General features: G+C 38.2%; 1 long non-coding RNA gene across 1 annotated transcript; it reads left to right on the plus strand.

The window, feature by feature from the left end:
• Positions 1–10946: 10946 nt before the first annotated feature.
• Positions 10947–15307, plus strand: LOC130014083 (uncharacterized). Its single transcript, XR_008789053.1, has 7 exons — positions 10947–11141; positions 11364–11441; positions 12062–12145; positions 12877–12957; positions 13978–14055; positions 14728–14784; positions 15152–15307. It is a non-coding gene; the product is annotated as an uncharacterized LOC130014083 (long non-coding RNA).
• Positions 15308–18127: the final 2820 nt, after the last annotated feature.

The raw sequence follows: 18127 nt of genomic DNA on the forward strand, positions 1-18127 counted from the left end.
TTTATATAGATTCTAACTTAAATAATATTGTATAATAGATCGTTATCTAAAGTATGTTCCACGTGCTAATTTGATTATTCAATTGAGTTCAATCTATAATAAAATGTAGATGACAAAACTTGGGTACGGGTGGCAGTTATAATATTTTTCATAGCCCATTACATAAAACACCGTTTGGCCAGATGGTATGGAAAAGGGAACGACTATCCGACAAAAATAATGGCGGCCCTTAGTGAAAATTCTGAAAGAAAAGTACGAAAATAATGAAAGAAAGTGAATACCTCGCGCTTCTTCATCGCGTGTGTGACGGTTTTATGACCGTTATATACATCACGTGTTATGAAATTGTGCTTCCAAAAAGTTATCGGGAAAAATGAAAACAGGTATCATGATCGTTAGAAGAACTTTTATTATATGTGGTTTATATACCTCGCGTGTGTGACATTAAGATGTGAAAATAATGACCGTGAAAAACAACAACAAACAAACAAACGCGTATACTTTTTGTATATATAACTTTTCAAGTGTTTTTTTTTTTTACTTTCTATAGACTTTTGTTTGTACCGTCAACTGGGGCTATACTTTGAACATGGTAGCTAAGGTGGCTAAGTGGGTAAGACGCTGGTTCGTCAGCACGGAGGGCGCGTGTTCGTCGATCCCTGCATTGGCCGAGACAATTCAGCTGTCTAGTCGTTCAGATGGGACGAAAAACCGAGGTCCCGTGTATACTATGGCATGCACGTAAAAGATCCCTTGGCAGTTAGAATTCGATAAAGAGTAGGCCATAGTGCCGGGCAAAATTTCCCTCATTGCACACTGTATGGCGTATGCCTGTCTTAATTCGCCCAGTCGGAGCAGAACAGTAGGACGTTAAACCCCATTTCATTTCACTTCATTACTTTGAGCATGCTTTTAAGGTTAAGCCTAGGCCAAATGTATAGCCTGTCAACTTCATACTAGATATCTGTAAGTACTTTATGCGACTACAAGAATAAAAGTATTACATGAAGTTAAACCGGTGTTGTCATCTAGAACCTGACGAGAGAGAGAGAGAGAGAAATGGGGTTTAACGTCCACTCGACACAAACTAGGTCATTTCGGGACTAACATATGGTTTTTAATTTTATTTCAATAATTCGCTTGCCCGTAGGGGACTTTAGCAGTGGGAGGACCCGGAGAAAACCCACGAGGTTGGACAGGCGACCCTACTCCTTGTCACGTACAACCGAGGATTCGAAACCACGCCAGTCGATTCAATGACAGACGTTATGATACAGCGCGCGCACGCTAACCATTCAGCCATCCAACCCCCCAAGAACCTGACGAACTAATAGTGTAACACAGTATCGGCCAAGAAAGTCCCCCCACCCTACAAACAAGAAACAAAATAACACTTTGATATTGATTATGTATTACTGTTTTCAAAATATTACAATACAATTGATACAATTAACAAGTGTAACCATCTAAGATACATATATATTTTGACATATAGACCCTGGTGGAGGGGCCACAACCTTGGTATTACATACTTTTACATTATTTGAGTACAAGGAGCGGCCAATTTGTCCGGCAATGTCAGGCAGATTTTCACGAAAATGTCAATAGGGTGTAATGGTGATATATTTGAACGTTTTTTTTGTTTTGTTTTTTTAATTGGATGAAGGTTGTGACCTCTATAGGGACCACAATCATGTAGAGGGTTCAGAAGCTGTATCATCGGGTGCCATAATCCATGAAGTTCCGGTGCGATATGTGTTAATATCGAAAGAGATCGATAAATTTAGACGACTACGGGACCACAAAGTAAAAACCCGAATTTTCGTACAATCAGGGGCCATCATACTCGGATAAAAAAAATGTAAGTTTTAGAGACTCCACAAGCTTAAAATGATATTTTTCGTACAATCAGGGGTCATTATACATGAAGTTACCGTCCGATACATGCCAATATCGGAAGGAACCGAGATCTTTGGGAGATAAACCTATACTCAGCCAAATTAAAAACTTGACACTGATGTATTTCAACAATTTTTTTTTTCTGGTAAGTCAAATAAATTTTAAAGTGTTTCTAACGATAGTAAGTAGTAAGAAGCCTTTAATTTCATAAAACTGTAAAGTCACGTGGATCACGTGCCTTTTGAGCATATAAAGATGAAAAACCTGAAAAACACGTGCAAACAGAAACTCGTGAGGTCAATCGATGTAAGTTTGCTTAAACTGACGCGCACACGTAACTTGAACTGGAAAAACAAATTAAAATTGTTATTTTCATCTTTGTTAGAAAATGCCGCGCCTTTCAAATGTAGAACGTCTACGTACTATAGGTAGGCTCTATGCTGGTCAGTCTGTTGTCACTGTTGCAAGAGCCTTTAATTGTTCACGCCAGACAATAATTAATCTTAGAATGAGATTGCTTCAAACTGGAACTATTGCCGACCGCCCAAGGGTGGGAGCGCCACGTGTGACGTCACACCAGGAAGATCAAGCAATACGATTACGTCATCTTAGAAACAGATTTGTCACTGCAACCTCCACAAGTAGAGAGATGTTTGGTGGAAGGGTAACTGCACAAACTGTTCGAAATCGCTTGCAGGCTGCTGGTCTTCGAGCTCGGAGGCCCTATAATGGACCAATATTGACACCTCTTCATCGCCGTAACCGACTTGTGTGGGCCACAAGACACATAAGATTTACTCAAAGACAGTGGAATTCGGTTGTCGTTAGTGACGAATCTCGATTCACTTTGAGATTTGCCGATGGCAGGGCCCGATTGTACCGCAGACGAGGTGAACGTTACGCTCAAGTATGCGTCAGAGAAGTTGACCGATTTGGTGGCGGCAGCGTCATGGTTTGGGGTTCTTTTTGTGCACATGGACGTTCTCCTCTTGTTGTTGTCCAAGGGAACTTAAATGCTGTCCGGTACAGGGATCAGAATTTGCAACCTGTTCTTCTTCCGTTCATGCAGAGACATGGGCCTGGACTAACGTTTCATCAAGACAATGCTCGACCCCATACAGCAAGTCCTGGATTGGCCGTGGCTTAGCACCGACCTTAATCCTATTGAACACATCTGGGACGAACTGGGTCGACGTGTTCTTCAGCAAGTGAATCCACCACTGACGTTGCAGGACCTTCAACATGCTCTTGCTGAGCAGTGGCGACGTCTTCCTCGGGTAGTGTTTACTAATGTTCTGAGATCCATGAGAAGACGTTGTGTGGCAGTACGAGACGCTAGAGGAGGCCACAACCGTTACTAAACACTTTATTCCGATTGCTCTCCAAGTCTGTGAATTTCATTTTGGGGGGTACTGTGACATCACGAACGTTATCAATGTCAAGGACTTTCGGCGAGACGTATTCTTGCTTTCTGTTGATGTCAAGGTCGTCTGTGCACAACATAACACTAAAATAGTTGCCTTAAACCAAATATTAAAAATCTAGTCCCAAATATCCCGAGTGTCAAGTTTTTAATTTGGCTGAGTATATATTTCACGTTTCGTCAAAATTTTGACCTGTTGACTGCCCACAAACAAATGGTAGACGTATATTGTCGTTGCCCCTGTCCGTCCGTCGGTCTGGACGTCCGTCCGGACAGCCTGAGGGGCGACGACAATATACGTCCACGTGGAAATTTGGGTGTATAAAAATGTACGGAGTAGCATTCACTAGCAACCCGTTGGATTGTTGCCTGCTCAACTTGATATTTCTTGATCAATTATTGGTTAGAGATGTGAGAACAGTGAGAGTAAACAGCGGTGGATGATAATCCAAGGATTCATTATCCTTCTATGATATTAACAAGCTTTTGTTACAAAGGAGAATAACTAAGGCCTGTATTGTGCTAAAAACAATACAGATGACAGACCAAAGGAGTGGATGACGGAGATAAGAAGAGGTTTAACGTCCTACTGTTCTGCTTCGACTGGGCTAATGAAGATGGGCATATACATTGCAGGGTGCTATGAGCGAAACTTGGCCCGGACTGCGGCCCTACGGCCTAGGCCTACTCTTATATCGAATTCCAACTGCCAAGAGATATTTTACGTGCATGCCAATGTGCGTACACGGGACCTCGGTTTTTTCGTACTATCCTAAAGAGGAAACCCCGCCGGAAAAACCCTACTAAGAACTTTCTCGTCAAACACCGGGAGCAAACCCGCGCTGTCCAGGCTAGCGAGCCACCGTTTTACTCATTAAGCCACCGTGACTCCGGATATCATTGTAATTAGCATAGGTCTAATTATTCTAATGTTAATTATACCTGCCTGGTATCTGGTGGTGGGTGTTGCTGTGAGGGTTGTGATTATCGGCGTGAATTCCTGGACTAGATTGGCTGAAATGTGTACCACATGAAAACCGTGCAGCAGTGTATTATACATCTTCAGGTATTACAAAAGCACTCTGACAGACATTTTTAGTAGTGGGATACCCCTGTGTGTGATGGTAGTTTGCGAACGCTGGTATACGCTAGTACTAGTGTGAGAGGGTCGGTAAGATTATGAAATATTTTGTATTCCTTTACCCGACTGTGTATATTTAGTTTAAAATTATGTAGTAATTTACTGTTAATAAAATTATTTTGGTCACAATCGGGTTTAATCTTGAACCAGAGCTGTCCACGGATTATCCAGCAGTCAGAATATTTAGCTAGTCCCTAGGGATTACTCCAGTTGATGTCAATCAGGTTGAACAGGCCCGTAGCTAACGGGAGGTGGGGCAATAGGGGCAGCTGCAGCCCCCCTAAGGGAAACAAATTGTGCACCAATGGGAACAATCTGATTTCGTTTTTTATAGTTCAAAATTTCGTTTTACTTGTCTTTACTATACTAGTATCTGGAAGAGTTGTTATCATTGACATGTTCTGGATGGTGTTAGTGATTAGCCAATGAAACGGTCTGTTACGGCGAGCTTTAGGCGTGTTTTGCAAGGAACTGTGGGTAATCCATTAAAAACATCAATGTTGATTGGTTAATCAAATGTCTGACGTCATAGGGTCAAAAACCGCTCTTATGACCTATGACGCGACCTACGAAAGTATAAAAAACCGAAACGAAATATAAATCTGTATTTTAATCAGATTGTATTGGAAACAATACGAAGCCCACGCCCAGCGTGCCCATAAAACCATGTGACATTGGTTGAGCGCTCTGCCAATCTCGTCATGGACGCAAAACCTCAAGGTGATTGACGGGGTGCCCAAAACAGCGTGATATGTGGGGTGCCTTATCCCGGAGGGGCGCCCATAATGAAATGATTGATGGGGCGCCTTATAAAGCCAACTGGAGATTGTAAGAAATTTTCCAGGCCAAATTCACGCTGGGGATAAGATTGATTCAAGCCCGCACCAGATGTGATAATCTTCAAAATTCAAATATGTCGCACTCTAACCCGATTGCGAACTTTTCGTTTTTCTCATAAATTATTATAGGTACGCTAAAGTCGTATTCCCTCCTTCAAATTTTTATAATGGTCATATCAAAATATCATTATTCGCCAAGTCAGCCTCAAAATTGAAAAGTTCTGTCATTTGCATAGTTCCTCTCCTTAGGTGCAAACTCTATTGCGCCCCCGAAGCCCATGTCCCCCCCCCTACATTTTGGGGCTTACTCCGAACGGCTCTGTTACGAACCAGACTGGCTAAACTTAACCCAATTTCGACCTTTTAGAGGATCAATAATAAAACAGGACTCTGAAACCAAAATAATCCACGGGGTTCCAAGCGACTTCACACTAGTTAAAACTACAATAATCCATGTGAACGTCTACAGTTTGCCCAACAACGCCAGAACTGGCGACATAGGCAATGGAGAACTGTTCTGTTCACAAATGATAGCCGGTATTGCGTATCAACTGCAGATGACGTGGCCAGGTTATTCTGAACAATGTGTCATGGAACGAGACTCTTTGGGGAGGTCCAAGCATAATGGTTTGTGGTGTAACCGGCCTGAACCAGAGAGAGGGCCTTGTGGCGTTCCAAAATCATGGTACTGGGAGAGGAGGCGGCATCACAGCAGTGCGCTACATTGATCAAGCTCTCAGACCCCACGTCAAACCACATTTCGCACGTCATCAAAAGAACGTATTCCAGCATGATAACGCCCGTGACCACACCGCCAGAGTTACTCGGGACTGTCTACAGCAGAACGGTGTCAACGTTATGCACTGTTCAGTCCTTAGTCCGGACTGAAAGCCGATTGAACATCTTTGGGATGAAATTAAGAGGAGACTAAACAACGTCGTACCGAGACCAAACACAGCCGATGGATTGTGCCAGGCTTTTCTGAGAGTGTGGTTCCAGGTGCCAATGGCATTCAATAATCGTCTGGTCCACTCCATGTACTGAGGTATAGACTGTGTACAGACTCTATACCTTCTTGAAATGTCTTGGAATTGTGATGAATTAAACTCTAATGTGCCAACATACTGTTCACAAAAAATTGCTTTGATCCATTTATTAAGTCGCGTTTTCTAGAATGATTTGATTAAAGCGCCTCTCTGATTTTGAAATCGTAGTGACGTTTGTGTTTGTTTTTTTCGTTTTTTTTCTGTTTAGTAGTTATTTGACTGGGAATTTCAATATATTCATTTCGTCATCTATTTTGATCTATTATAACTAGGGTGATCCACGCACCTACAGAAATACAGTCAACCGCTGATAGTTCGAGACTACCAACTTTCTGACAGTATGATACTATAAATAGCCATGGCACGTGCAATTCTCTACAAATCTATCAACTATTACAGCCGTAAAAAAATTATTGTTGACGATTTTGAATATCAGTAAAATTAAGCTTCTTGGTTATTACAGCAGATTTAGAAATTACGTTCGTTTCATTTTTTAAATCGCTTTATCATTAACTGTACCGTTAAGAGCGGCATCTTTTGGTTTAGTACAAATAATATCTCTGAAACACTCGGGTTAGACAGGAACATGATACTATCAGTAGTTTCATTTTACTTTTACAAGCTTCTTAAAACAATTGTTGAGCTAGCTAACGTGCTCATTTCTAAATTCAATTTCTTGTTCTAGCTTTCTGTTATGTTTCGTAAAAAAGTAGTCTTGATTATCCCGACCTGTCAATCAGCCCTAGAATGGTCGATAGACTGGTTAAGCGAGACTAATTTCAAAACAAGGGCACGTAACCTATCTTTTACTCAAAAGTGTCTGGATGTTATGGACGACACATGGAACCAGTTTTCAGTCTATTATTTATACATGATTAATGGTCATTGCTTATTAAGTACAACATGATCGTTTATTTAGTGTAGTCCATGTGACAGACCTGGGATTTTGGAACATCATTACCAATTTGATGAATAAATTCAACCATGATTTTCAGTTAGCCTGGTGGCTGAAGTGTTGAAATTTGGTTGATGGACTTCCGGGTTACTTTGCTAAATTGCATTTTGGCGGCCATCTTTAAAGATGGCCGCCGTTATTTCATTGAAATTGAGCGCATCGGGGAAACCTTCATAACTCCTGAAAAGATCGACCTATGGATATGGAATGTGGCTCACAATGTTCACAAGAAAATGCTTCTTCTGGTGCTATATAATACTTGTTGTTGAATGAATCATATATTTTCCAAATCAATAGATTATTCTGGAAAAAGCAACCTTTTGGTATTTTTATTTTCCCAGGTTTTCATGATTTATTTTATAAGTTTACTACCAAATCCTGTTCATAGTAATTTTAGCCAAATTATGTGTGTGGTCTTCTTAAGTTATTCAATTAGCATAAATAAATACGCCCAGTGGTCCTCCCTATACAGCTGCGGTGGCCGCAAACTCAACAAAAGTCGTAAGTAGACTGTCAAATTTAAAATGTTGAACGTCGGCGAGGCAGGGCACAAACTTAGTGAACTTTTAGCTAGTGTGTCACAATCGAAACGATATTTGGGGACGGGTTGTTTCTGTGTCAAAATTTGTCCCTCAAGACAATTTTGAGATTATGTCACTTCTGTGACGTCATTTTCGGTTGGGGTTCTGTCCGATGTCCAAAATGACCGCAAGGGAGCTAAAGATGATCCGAACAATTATAGGCCAATCTCAATTCTCCCCACAATTTCAAAGATATTCGAAAGGCACTTGAGCACTCAAATTCAAACTGATTTGGAAACCTTCAATGTCCTTTATGCTTACCAATCTGGATTTAGATCAAATCATTCATGTGCTACTGCACCGATCCGAATGACAGATAATTGGCTTGATGCTATCGATAATGGTGCGATGAGTGGTATAGTGTATCTTGATTTTAGCAAAGCATTTGATCTCATTGATCATAAGCTTATTATTGAAAAACTACATCTTTATCGATTTGATAATAATTCACAAATTTTGATTGAATCATATCTTGACTCACGGAAGCAAAAGGTATGTTTAGGATCAATTACCTCCTTAATTACTACAGTCAAATGCGGGGTTCCACAAGGGTCGATCGTGGGTCCTCTCCTATTCCTTATTTTTATAAATGATTTCCCACTCAATATTGAATCAAGTCAGATAGATTTGTTTGCTGATGACAGTACCCTGCATTGTTCACACAAAGATATTTAATCCATCGCCAATAATCTCCAAAATTATCTCTATTTGGTTGCTAAATGGTGTGAAAACAATGGGATGGTAATTAATCCTTCGAAAACAAAATCAATGCTGATTTCATCAAAACACAAAAGAAATCAGAAAAACCTAACTTTATCACTCCATAGTGAGAAAATTGAGACGGTTACTACCGCAAAATTACTTGGAATTCAAATTGACCAAGACCTTAATTGGGAAGCACGGATAGCAGATATGTCTAAAAAAACTTGCATCAAAAATATTTCTCCTAAATAAGATAAAAGATCATTTACCTTACGAGACAGGAATTTTATTTTATAACAGTTACATACTACCAATATTTGATTATTGCTCCATTATTTGGGGAAAATGCTACCAAAAGTAGATTAGACATTCTTTTAAAATTACAAAAGAGGGCAGCAAGAACTATTGTTGATGCACCGATTGAAACTCCGTCCACCTCTTTATTTACTAAACTCGGTTGGCTTACCCTTACACAGAGGATTCTTTACAATAAAATTGTCTTGGCATTGAAAATTATTACATTAAATACTCCACTTTATCTAAATTTCTATTTTATTGAAAAATCTCTTGTTTCCAAAACGGATATCTTGCTCCGTTCACAGACCAGTAAATTTCTTTTTCTTCAAAATTGCAAAACAGAATCCATGAAACGTACTTTTCATTATTCTGCATGTCTTTTATGGAACAATCTGCCTTTTGATATAAAGATGTGTAAAAATGTTGAAAATTTTAAGATTAAACTGAAAAGTCATTTATTTTGCACACTGAAGGAACCATAATATTCAACTGATGACATACTTATTATTTTTAACTTGCAACTGCATTCTATTTTATTTTGTGTGTAATTATAGTGTTCCTCCTATTTTCTACTTGTATAATGTATATGTTTTGAAGTTTGGGAGTGACTTATCAAACTTCCCACTTTAAAATGCTATTGCATTTCTAATGATTTTAAATTTATCCTGATATTACATGTATTATGTCTTTGTAGCTTAGGAGGGACCTATGGAAGATTAGTTTTTTTGCAAACTAAATACGTTGCCTCATTAAATAAAGTTATTATTATTATTATTATTATTATTATAGTATCATGCAAGGTAGGGCTTGTGATATATCATGTATAGGGTTTTCGTAGCCACTGAATTTAAAATTGAATTATTTATTGGAATTTTCGATGAAACGGAAAGGTTTGTTCCGCACAGGTATTAGCTTAGAAGGGACAAATACAATTTGTAGAACCAGATATTTGATGTTAGTGAACCCATTTTTTCTAGGACACCTGTTTCACACAAAATCTTATTTTCTATCCAGACGAACCTTCAGTATAATAATCTATATGCATACAAAGTTTATGAAAATACACATTCAAGCAGCATTTAATATGGTCTACCACCTGTAGGACACTCCCTTCAACTTTAAAATAAATTGTTTACTGAAATTTCGATTAAACGTAAACTTTCTGTAAAATGTAAAATACTCGACTAATATACCAGTTGTAACATGTTTAACATCATATCTTTCCACGCGAACTAACAATAAATTGTTCATTCGATAAAACGGAAACATGTTTTATACTTGTAAAATAAATACCTATTGTGTATATGATACGTTGAAGTCTACCATGTAATATGGAAATTTGCAACACGTTTATAAGCACCATATCTTTCTACATGAACTAACAATAAATTGTCCATTGGCTAAAAAGGAGACATTTTTTTAATATATATAACTGTAAAATAATATATGAATTATCGTTTTAACATCATATCTTTTGCCTCCTATTTCAGAGATGGACACTCAAAAGGAGTATGGTAGTTTCGGGGGTCCCTAAACTAGTCAATGTTCTTGCGTAGTTATGAATTTATGTCGTTTTTGATGAATTATTAAGATATATGCATAAGCTAAAAACACCAGGATATACTCTAGAAAATACCATTTAAATTATAGTCAGTTTTTTCAAAAGAAATTTCGAGTCTGGTTGTAGAGAACCCTGTCGTTCACCTCACGGAGCAAAGATAAGCCTGTCCTATCCTAGGTATCTTATATGTAATTTTATGTCAACTTCACAATTGTTAGTATAAATATAACATTTACTTGACAATGGATTTAACCGTGATATATAAAAATTCTGACCTCCAGAGGAACTATACAAACTCAAAACGCGATTTTCGGACAATTGAGACTTGTTAGATATAAACATATATATCTTTCGTTTCGTTAAAGTCGTATCAAAATTGTGACCTCTAGAGGGTCCACAACCTTTATATTACATACTTTAACACTGTTTGTGTCACGGGACCGGCAGTGTCAGTTCGATTTCACAAAATGCAAACTCCATCGCCATGAGGGTGAAGTTTGAATATTCGTGACATTCGTGCTGAAACTGCCCGAAACAAATAATGTAAATGTTTGTGATACCAAGATTGTGGAACACAATCGTTATCTGATTTTGATGAAACGTAATCAAATACATTGCTATATCTTTTATTGTGGATAAAATCATCCAAACAGCTTCCGGTACAGGAATCCTACGTATGACACAAGTCCAGAACAGCGTAAGTTTATTATATCAGTTTACTTATATCATGAAACACAGGGAGGGGCCTTTTTATCGTTTTTAGTCAATACTTCTTTTTGTTAATAATTCGAGGCATTTGGGGTAAAATAATCGATCAATGTTGGGAAAATGTCACATCATCCATCTAGTCTATAGTTTATTGGTTTATATTTCTTTAATTTGGAGAATTTTAATATAATTGTTGACTTATTTGTTACAGCAACAAATGACCAGATTTTATATGGTAATGATAACTTGGTGAAAAATCAGCAACAGATTAGAGACAATCAGACTATGGGTAAAACAACACTTTTATACGTTATATCCTAAGGGAGATAATCGACTTATGATCTTAGAAAAACTTTAGCCGTTGGATTCGGCGTTATATATATTGTATATTATAATTGCATATCCACAAAGAGCCTATAATGTGACAGTTCTCTGATGAAGATATTCTTACAAGGGATTGTCCACCGCCATCTGTTAGTATGCAAATTGTCCAGCGCACTCCCCATATATCAATCATGAAGACACGTATTGAATACGCATCAGATTTATCCAGATTCTCGCTTACAGGTGGCATATTTTACATCGGTGTAATTCCTGACTTCCACACCTGGAAGAAAATTCGAATTGAAATCATTTCATTGATCAAATTCGATTCGTATTAGGAATCATTGGCCACACAAAATATAGTGTTAAAGTGCGAGAGAGAGAGAGAGAGAAAGAGAGAGAGAAAGAGAGAGAGAGAAACGTACAACCGGAGAATTGAAACCACGCCAGTTGACTCAATGACAGCACGTATGATACAGCACGCACGGACTAACCATTCGCCCCACCACCAGCACCTATTCATATAAGATTATAAACAGAATAATTTATGAGAAATAATGGAAAATATATTTTGTTATTTATCAGAAATACTAGAGAATGATCTGTATATTAGTGCTGATGATGATCCTACACCAAATAAAGTTGATCACAGAGACAATAATCAAATGGGTAACATAAGAGATTTCTATACTGTAAATCGCATTCTAATCAGTTGTGAAAATATGTTCTTACCCTTAAGAACCTTGCCATCGTCCTAATACCCGACCGATTGGAACCTTTACAATCATTGTATCATTTAGCAAATATTACCCTGAACATATTGAAGTTTCGGCTTGGGTAATCAAATGGGTAACAAAATTTAAATTAAATCGGGTTTAACATCCTACGTTTCCGATTTTTATACTGTAAATACCACCTGATAACACTGCCCATTCTGCTGCAGCTGGACTGTTAACCGAGTTCGTTTTCATTTTGAAATCTGCAATACAAATCAGACATAGCTTCTCAGGGGGATTATATAGAACTAGGGTCATGTACTGTTATAAATACACATTCAGAATATATTTGGACCTGGAAATGGCCACCCAGCGTTGCTCGTCTTATCTCTCTTGTCATTGTCCTTCGGGGAGAAGCTCTTCGAAAAAACCCATCAATTTAAGTACGGTCGACATTTCATTGTGCATTGATTGCCGGATATCAATATTGTGTATGATTTGGTTATATACTGTATCAAATGCAGTTTTGGTATGATTTGATATTGTTATAGTGTTATATACTGTATCATATGCAGTTTTAAGACTATTAGTTTCATGTTTATCTGTTTATTGTTATAGTGTTATATACTGTATCAAATACAGTTTTAAGACTATTAATTACATGTTTATCTGTTTATTGACTAGAAATAATGGAGAACGACCTATATATCAGCGCTGAAGATGAAACGAATCCACGTGGAACAGGACTACAGGATGATGAAATGGGTAAATTTGTTTAACTTTGTATTTTTTATGATTTTAATTCCGTATGATCAATATCCAATTATTTAAATTGAACAAATGTAATTTAGAAGATTAAAGAAAAACAATCATGGATTCTCGTCAGATAATTTAAGAAATTGTGTTCAACGTCCACCCAACCACGGTCGGTTCGGGACTAACATAGGGCCTATTAATTAAGTTAGGTCAGATTATTTAGCAGTGGAAGCAACCCAGAGAACCCATAGAGGTTAGACAGGCGACGGTACCCTTGTCACGTACCTACCTAGGTCCTCATAAACTCGGATTCCGGTAATTTTCTCCCACACCTCCCCATGTTTCTCACTGAACATAGACCATTTAGTTTTAGACTCCCTTGTTTTTCATACATTTTACCGATATGGTTACTTATATAGGTAATTTTTACTTCAATATGCTTACATTCATATTTCATGTAACATATAGCAAATCATGACTCATACTGACATTACACAATGGTTTCTCTGGGGTATATTTCTTGTTGTTTTCAAATTTGAGTGAAGTCTGTATCACTACAGGCCCGGGACTGTACAAGCGCAGTCGACGCTTACGGCCAGTCAAGAATTCATTCATTTAATTTTATATGTACGTTTGTTTGTGATTTCGGCGTATTGTATCTTATCCGTAGATTTGTTTTGTGTAAATTATGCGCGGTGCAGTCCCCTGCTCTTTCTAATAGTCTTAGAATCCGACCTTTCCCCATCATATTCCAACATCTCGCCATCATACTACCACCAACATTTTTTTGACAATTTTATCCCACGTCCACCGTGAGATATTTCAGACTCCGTCAATTCCTCCTCCACCATTTAGGCTTCTGCTTTGTAAATTAAGCCCAGGATATATGTTACATAACATTTAACTAAACGTAACGACCAAAAACACAGACGACGTAAGGCATGTTGATTTTTGGAACGCCCAACGATACCTAGGAATTGTAGGGCGTCCACCAACCTTTAGTGGACCTTTTTTATTTTATTTTAACAGAAATACTGGAGAATGATCTTTACATCAGTGCTGATGATGACACAAAAACCGATGGAATAGAAACAAAACCAGCAATGGGTAAGAACTGTAACTCTCTTGATGAGATTTATCGAAATCCCTCGAGTGTCTGATTGGTTGCTGTTTGTTTGCGTGTGATTCTCCTGCAATTTGCTTTTAATGTCCCATTCCATAACTCTACCGTATTTTAAAAGAGTAACATTGGGTTTAATCACTTAGCAATAATTTGGGTTATTCCGATTGTCCTGGCTGACATTGTTAAACTTAAGTTCGCATAAATAAATTTTCAGTTTTGTTGTTGTTTTTGGAAATACCTGAGAACAATCTTATTTTTGGTCTCTTTTTGTAGTATTCTCTGGATATTACATATTTACGTATGGTTGTTTTGTAGTATTCTCTGGATATTACATATTTACGTATGGTTGTTTTGTAGTATTCTCTGGATATTACATATTTACGTATGGTTGTTTTGTAGTATTCTCTGGATATTACATATTTACGTATGGTTGTTTTGTAGTATTCTCTGGATATTACATATTTACGTATGGTTGTTTTGTAGTATTCTCTGGATATTACATATTTACGTATGGTTGTTTTGTAGTATTCTCTGGATATTACATATTTACGTATGGTTGTTTTGTAGTATTCTCTGGATATTACATATTTACGTATGGTTGTTTTGGTCACATTCTTTCGATATTACATAATATTTATGTATTGTTTTTGTTTTAGAAATACTTGAGAATGATCTGTATATACCTGCTGAAATAGACACTCGTATATTTTAAGGTGAGAATTAATCTTTTATTTATATAACGTACTGATTAATTTATTCAAATTAACTAATATTAAACGAATAAACGCCAAGACTTAACACCATGATAAAAGTAAAATATCTGGATGAAGAAGCTCTGATAGAGTTGAAGCAAGTTGAGTCTCTATCATGTGATACAGTCGCTGCATTAAAACATTATGATAAACAATCGTGTCCTACTGGATAAATCCAAGATAAGAGTACCAAAATGTGGTCCGGAGATGTAAATAATTGACCTCTATATATCCTATTATCTATTGCCTAAAAGTAAAGATAGTTGACCTCTATATATCCTATAATTAGAAAGTTGACCTCTATAATATATCTTATAATCTATTGCAGATAATAAACAGAATCCTACTGAATAAACCCGAGATAGAACGTTAATATGAGACCATTACCAAATCTGATCAACTCAGTTTAATTTATTTATGTTAATTTCGAATTGTTCAGCCCAACTTTTAAAAACATTAAAGTCGGTTCGGGGGGAAATAGTCAAATAGAAAGTTTACAGCTGAATCTAATATTTGCTAAAAGCGTCTTAGATTTTTGTTTGTTCATAGAAGTTTTAATGGGCATTACATGCCAATTTATGTAAGATATGTAAATATTTTAAATTGCATTATACTCTTGACATTTAGCTTTAATTTTATCACGTAACACTGGAGACCATATTGACATCTGACTTTTCTGCGCCAATCGAGGTTATCGAGACAGTCACACATTGCATGCAGTGTGGTGTGATGGGAAATTTGCCCAGACACCAGCGTGTCCACTCAATTTATCGCAGTTCAACTCCAGGGTTCACGCACGTGCACACCAAAGAGTAAGCGGGTTGATCTCGGTTTTGTCACTATCCTCAGGGATTTATCCCCAAGCATGCAGTTTTCGCGTTATGAGTTTTGGGGCAAAACAGTGGACATGATCTTCACAGTCAATATCAAAAATATCATTTACAACCAACACTTCCCAATACTTATCATCCCCAATACTCATCATTCCCAACACTCATTAAGCCGATTATCTGGACTGATCGCCGGTATACGAAGAAAAACTAAAACAGTAATGTATATAAGGCTTTTATTAAATTTAATTACACATTAGCTTCGGAAAAAACTGCTGAGGTCATGGCCGGCGGGACTAACATCAATCAAAGTTGTCAAAGGCACGCTTAAAATTAAAATAATCGGTATCACGATTAAAAGTGTTTTCTATAGTGTGGGCATCGGGTACACTCTCGGCTAGCCTATGTGCCACTCTCATACTATTCCTGCACTTCCTTCAGTAAACCAACCACAATGGTCCATAATTTCCCTCGAGTCATCGTCTGGATCCGATAGAGCCAGAGTCAAGGCGCACCCACTTCTGAAACTATGTGGGGTTTCACTTTGATAGATACCCAAAGTGGACAAATACAAACGAAGCCGCTCATAAACGACAGAATACGTAACAGGATTATCAAGGACGGTACCAGAATCTGACACTATCCGAAACAGATAACCATTCGATAAATTGACACCCATAAGCCTACAGCTACTCAAATACAATTCAATCGCATAGACAGGACAAATAAGCTTATCCTCACAACGCTTAATAACAAAATAAAACAAGCTATTTAAAACACAGTCTGTAAGCAGACAGTGGCCACATTAGTCCACGGGCATCCCTACGGAATCCCTTCTTCGACGGTACCTCACTCTCCAACGGAGCCCAAAAGTAAACTCGAAAACGCATGAGTATGTAATAATGGGGCCCAAACGGGAACTGGGTAGAAGATTGGGACCCAAAGACACAAAACCGGAAAAATAAGGGAGAAGGGAGGGAAAACATACGGGTTGATTTCTTCGCGAATTCGCTGAGCAAATACATTGACCCCAGAACTTTCGGGAGTGGGGTGAGGCGTAAAGTGTCTCCTCGTCATAGAATTAGAATCCAACGCCATGAGATCAACAGAATGCGGGCCAAACGCTGATTCGACAAGAGCCCATGCATTCCCAGATAATTTCGTATCCGAATAGTCTAATTTCCGGGAAAGAGAATCGGCCTGATTCTCTTTTGACGGTATATAATTCATTCTCAAATCAATATTCAGCCCCATGACCATTCGAAAGATTTCTTTCGTTATCTCATTCAAAGCCCTATCCCGAACACCTTGATTGTCCCAAGCATGAACTACCGACATATTATCCGTGTAAACATCCACACGGTTATCCCTGAGTTCAGAAGTCAAGGAACGAAAGGAACCAGGACCGACGCAGCCTCCTTCAAGTGTATGGGTCGTGCATCATCCGCCTGAAAATAGTCGCCTAATTCAAAAATATTGCAACCCAATAAATCATTTCTAAAAATAGCACCATGTCTGAAACTTGAGGCATCCGTTAACATAACCACTTGACGATGGGACTCTGGGCGCCATTTGGAATGTCCCTCCCAATTATCCAAAAACCTCCAATGCTGCAGCTCAGCCCGCAATTCGCTTCCAACAGTTACAATTGAACTGTTCTTTTGGCAAAAGGATATCCCCAAGTTTATCTCCCTTCAAAATAACTTACACCCGGGAATGGCCAAGGACATGGAAATACATTTCCCACTGATTCTTTGTAACGTTTTTACTCCAACACCCTCGACGGACAAAATAAACTCTCTGGGCTCAATAAACGAATTTCTTTTTTCCGGTGGCAAAATATAAGCTTCTTTCACCGAATCCACAAAGAATCCTAAGAATTTAATACATTTAACAGGTGTGAAAACGCACTTCCTAACCGAGAATGTATAACCCAACCTTGTCATTAACTCAACCATTGAGTAAGCTACCACCCTTGCCTGTGATTCCTGGCTACCGACTAAAGACCCCCCTCCCGAGGCGCCTAACCGGTCATCAATATATTGAGCCGTTCTAACCCCGAAGCTACGAAGATAAGAGGTAACGACCATACCCACAGATTGATATATAAACGCGGAGGCTTTCCAGCCGAAAGGCAAAGTAGTGTACGACATAATCCACCCTCCGAATTGTATCCCAAAATACGTCTGAGATGACTCAGACAACCGGACATGATCATAACCCGATTTTTCATCAAAGGATACCATAAAAGCCTCACTGTCGATTAAACGATGCACATCTCTCAGAGTGTCTAAATGGAAAGGTGAATCCTTGATCCACAGATTCATATACCGTTCGTCGTGGCAAAGACGAGGCTTCGAAGTTTCTACCGTCAAAGGTATAATAATTTTGGGTAGGGGACATGAACCCACTCTACCCCAGACACGGATACAACCGCTACGAATCCTTTCCTTTAATTCATCACGAATAAAAAT

This window comes from Patella vulgata, chromosome 8 (genome assembly GCF_932274485.2).
Source record: "Patella vulgata chromosome 8, xgPatVulg1.2, whole genome shotgun sequence".
NCBI lineage: Eukaryota > Metazoa > Mollusca > Gastropoda > Patellidae > Patella > Patella vulgata.